Raw genomic sequence first — 5,635 nt, forward strand, 5'->3', positions numbered from 1 at the left:
GGTTTTCTAGTCTCTTGGGTCCTGAGATCTAAATTCCAATTTTACATCCTCTGTTTACTGCTTTTCATGCTCATTTTATTTTTCCGTTTTAGATCCGATTCAATCCAAGCCTTCTTCTATTTCTCTGCTTGTTGCAATTTTACATTTTCTTATTTAATTTCTGAAAATCCAACTCCCCATTCCCTTTACAATTCAAGTCATTTACATTTCTTGCACTTTAAGATTTTGCAATTTACATTTCTTGCGTTCTAAGTTTCTGCCATTTAATTTCTTGTTCTTTAAGATTCAGCACTTTAATTCCTGTTCTCTTTAATTTCATGCCAATTACCTATTCCCTTTACTTTCTATGAAATTTAAATTCTGCAAATCACAAATCTCTCAACCAAATCTTGATTCGCTTGACTAAATCAACCACTAAACAAAAATTGCTCAATCCTTCAATCCCTGTGGGATCGACCTCACTCCCGTGAGTTATTATTACTTGATGCGACCCGGTGCACTTGCTGGTTAAGTTTTGGTGTTTTGGAGAAATTCGTTTCTCCGCAAAAATATCCCATCACCTAGCAACTGGACGAACTCTCATTGACATCCAAGAGGGGGAAGTAACCCTGAGAGTCAATGAGGATGAGTTTAAGTTGAATGCTGTCAAAGCCATGCAGCATCCAGACATACCAAAAGACTGCATGAAAGTTGATCTTATTGACTCTTTGGTAGAGGAGATCAGCATGGCTGAGAGTCTTGAATCAGAGCTAGAAGACATCTTTAAAGATGTTCAGCCTGATCTAGAGGATTCAGAGGAATTGAAAGAGCTTCTGAAACTTCCTTAAGAAGAGGAAAAACCTCCTAAACCCAAGCTCAAACCATTACCACCATTCCTGAAATATGCATTTTTGGGAGAAGGTGACACTTTTCCAGTGATCATAAGCTCTGCTTTAAATCTACAGGAAGAGGAAGCACTACTCCAAGTGCTAAGGACACACAAGATCCTATTGGAGGATGATGCTAAGCCAGTGGTTCAACCACAGAGGCGGTTAAATCCAGCCATGAAGGAAGTGGTGCAGAAAGAGGTCACCAAGTTACTGGAGGCTGGGATTATTTATCCTATTTCTGATAGCCCTTGGGTGAGCCCTGTCCAAGTTATCCCCAAAAAGGGAGGCATGACAGTGGTTCATAATGAAAAAAATGAACTGGTTCCTACAAGAACAGTTACAGGGTGGCGCATGTGTATTGACTATAGAAGGCTCAATACAGCCACCAGAAAGGATCATTTTCCTTTACCATTCATAGACCAGATGCTAGAAAGACTAGCAGGTCATTATTATTACTGCTTTTTGGATGGCTATTCAGGCTACAACCAAATTGCAGTAGATCCCTAGGATCAAGAGAAAATAGCATTCACATGTCCATCTGGAGTATTTACCTACAGAAGGATGCCATTTGGGCTGTGTAATGCACCTGCAACCTTTCAAAGATGCATGCTCTCTATTTTCTCTGATATGGTGGAAATATTTCTGGAAGTATTCATGGATGACTTCTCAGTATATGGAGACTCATTCAGCTCCTGCCTTGATCACCTAACACTGGTTCTGAAAAGATGCCAAGAGACTAACCTGGTTTTAAACTGGGAAAAATGTCACCTTATGGTGACTGAAGGGATTGTCCTTGGGCACAAGATTTTGAACAAGGAAATAGAGGTGGATCAAGCTAAGGTAGAGGTAATTGAAAAATTACCACCACCTGCCAATGTTAAGGCAATCAGAAGCTTTCTGGGGCATGCAAGATTCTATAGGAGGTTTATAAAGGATTTTTCAAAAATTGCAAAACCTCTAAGCAACCTACTAGCTGCTGACATGCCATTTGTGTTTGACACAGAGTGTCTGCAGGCGTTTGAAACTCTGAAAGCTAAGCTGGTCACAGCACCAGCCGTTTCTGCACCAGACTGGACATTACCATTCGAACTAATGTGTAATGTCAGTGACCTTGCCATTGGTGCAGTATTGGGGCAGAGGCATGACAAGCTTCTGCATGTCATTTATTATGCTAGCCGTGTTTTAAATGATGCCCAGAAAAATTACACAACCACAGAGAAAGAATTACTTACAGTGGTTTATGCCATTGACAAGTTTAGATCATACTTGGTAGGATCAAAAGTGATTGTGTACACTGACCATGCTGCTCTTAAATATCTACTTACAAAGCAGGATTCAAAACCCAGGCTCATAAGATGGGTATTGTTTCTGCAAGAGTTTGATATAGAAATAAGAGACAAAAAAGGGACAGAAAACCAAGTGGCTGATCATCTGTCCCAGATAAAGCCAATAGAAGGGGCGTCCTTTCCCTCTATTGAGATCTTTGAAACCTTTCCGGATGAGCATTTATTTGCCATTCAGGAAATACCATGGTTTGCAGACATTGCAAACTATAAAGCTGCAAGGTTCATACCCAAGGAGTACAGCAGGCAACAAAAGAAAAAATTAATTACTAATGCAAAGTACTACTTGTGGGATGAACCCTATCTCTTTAAGAGATGTGCTGACGGAATAATCCGAAGGTGTGTGCCTAGAAAAGAAGCACAGAAGATCTTATGGCATTGCCATGGGTCACAATATGGAGGCCACTTTGGAGGTGAGAGAACAGCCACCAAGGTCCTCCAATGTGGCTTCTACTGGCCTACCCTTTATAGAGATTCCTGAGAGTTTGTACGTAACTGTGACAGTTGCCAGAGAGCTGGTAATCTGCCTCATGGTTACGCCATGCCTCAACAAGGAATCTTGGAGATTGAGTTGTTTGATGTATGGGGTATTGACCTCATGGGGGCTTTCCCACCATCATACTTAAACACTTATATTCTAGTTGCAGTGGACTATGTATCCAAATGGGTAGAGGCCATTGCCACACCCACTAATGATACTAAGACAGTGCTGAAGTTCCTCCAGAAACATATCTTCAGTAGGTTTGGTGTCCCTAGAGTACTAATCAGTGATGGGGCACCCACTTCTGTAACAAACAGCTTTACTCTGCCATGGTCCAGTATGGAATTAGCCACAAGGTGGAAACTCCATATCATCCACAGACAAATGGACAAGCTGAAGTCTCTAACAGAGAACTAAAAAGAATACTGGAACGGACTGTAAGTACCTGTAGAAAGGATTGGGCAAAAAGCTTGGATGATGCTCTGTGGACTTATAGAACAGCATTCAAGACTCCTATAGGGACCTCTCCATACCAGCTTGTGTATGGTAAGGCCTGTCATCTACTCGTGGAACTGGAGCACAAAGCCTACTGGGCAACCAGATTCCTGAACTTTGATGCCAAATTAGCTGGAGAAAAAATATTACTCCAGCTGAATGAGCTAGAGGAATTCAGACTCACTACTTTTGAAAATGCCAAGCTTTACAAAGAGAAAGCAAAAAGGTGGCATGACAGAAAGCTGTCATCTAGGGTCTTTGAACCAGGACAGAAGGTCCTGCTGTTTAACTCTAGACTCCGGCTATTCCCCAGGAAACTGAAATCCCGGTGGAGGGGACCATATGTGATTACAAGTGTGTCACCATATGGCTATGTGGAGCTTCAAGACATTGATTCTAATAAGAAGTTCATTGTTAATGGACAGCAAATCAAGCATTATCTTGAAGGCAATGTTGAGCAAGAGTGCTCAAGGCTGAAGCTAGATTAAAAGCTCAGCAAGGTCCAGCTAAAGACAATAAAGAAGCGCTTGCTGGGAGGCAACCCAGCCATTAGCAAAACTCTTTCTGTTATTTTTGTTTTATTTTATTCTATTTTTCATTTTATTTATTTTTAAATTATGTAAGTTCAATATTAATAATCTTCAAGGTAAAGAATCAATTACATAAGTTCACAGGGTTACAGAAGGATTCAGAGCACAAAATAGCAAAAAGAAGCTCACTGGTGCAAAAAAGCCAGTAAGAGCTGTTTTGGGCGTTAAACGCCCAAAAGGAGCATCTACTGGGCGTTTAACGCCAGTAGAGATAGCCATCTGGGCGTTAAACGCCAGAAAGAAGCAGCTTCTGGGCATTTAACGCCAGATTTACAGCATCCTGGGCGTTCAGAAAAATGCCCAGTGACAAAGGAGTTTCTGGCGTTTAACACCAGCTAGAAGCAACAGCTGGGCGTTAAACGGCCAGACCAAGCACCAGTTGGGCGTTAAACGCCCAAAACATGCAGCAGTTGGGCGTTTAACGCCAGAATTGTGGGGAGTAGGTAATTTCGTTTTCAATTCAAATTTTTTTCCATTTTTCATGTTTCAATTCATGATTTCTTGCATAAACATGTTACAAATCCTAATTTTTCAAATCCTTTTTCAAAAAGATATCAAATGTATCTTAATTCTAAACATAAACTTTTTTAATCCTCTTCAACTTCTTTTCAAATCTTTTTCAAAACAAATCTATCTCTTTTCCTTCTAAAATCTTTTCAACTCATCAATATCTTCTTCAAATCTTCGCAATATCTTTTTCAAAACAAAGCTATCTTTTTCAATTATCTTTCATATTATTCATATCTTTTAAATTTTAAAGTGCATCCTTTTCCTATCATACTTATCTTTTACAAATCATATCTTTTATCATATCTTCTTCAAAATTTTCGAAAACCCACCCCCTTCCCTTTAAATCCTAGTTCGGCCTCCCCCCACCTTCACAATTCAGACTTGGCTCTCCTCATATCCCACTTCTTTCCTTTCTTTTGCTTGAGGACATGCAAACCTCTAAGTTTGGTGTGTCTATCCGTGATCACTAAGCCAATACCCACTAAGATCATGGCTCCTAAGGGAAAACAAACCAACTCAAGAGGCAAGAAAGAGAATATTCCAAAACCACTTTGGAATCAAGAGAAGTTCTTAACCAAAGAACATTCAGACCATTACTACAAAATAATGGGTCTAAGGTCAGTGATCTCGGAAGTTAAATTCGATCTGAAAGAAGACGAATATCCAGAGATCCAAGAGCAAATTCGAAACAGGAGCTGGGAAGTCCTAGCTAATCCTGAAACAAAGGTGGGAAGAAACATGGTTCAGGAATTCTACACAAATCTGTGGCAGACGAACAAGCAGAGAATAGCTGGAACCACATTCTATGACTATAGAACTCTGGTCAGAGGGAAGATTGTTCACACCCACCCTGACAAAATAAGGGAAATCTTCAAGCTGCCTCAACTGCAAGATGACCCAGACTCCTTTAATAGGACAATAATGAGATCAAACCTGAGCTTGGACAAAATCCTAGAGAACATATGCCTCCCTGGAGCCAAATGGACAACCAACACAAAGGGTGCCCCAAACCAACTCAAAAGAGGAGATCTCAAACCAGTCGCCAGAGGCTGGCTGGACTTCATTGGGCGCTCTATACTGCCCACTAGCAACCGCTCTGAGGTCACCATCAGAAGAGCAGTAATGATTCATTGCATTATGCTAGAAAAAGAAGTGGAAGTTCATCAGCTGATTGCTTATGAGCTCTACAAAATTGCAAACAAGAACTCTAAAGATGCCAGATTGGCTTATCCAAGCTTGGTCTCTCTGTTATGTAAAGATGCTGGGGTAAAAATGGGAGTAGATGAGTATATCTCAGTTGAGCAACCAATCACCAAAAAGTCTATAGAAGGACAACAAGTGCAGGAC

This window comes from Arachis hypogaea, chromosome 20 (genome assembly GCF_003086295.3).
Source record: "Arachis hypogaea cultivar Tifrunner chromosome 20, arahy.Tifrunner.gnm2.J5K5, whole genome shotgun sequence".
NCBI classification, from domain to species: Eukaryota; Viridiplantae; Streptophyta; class Magnoliopsida; order Fabales; family Fabaceae; genus Arachis; species Arachis hypogaea.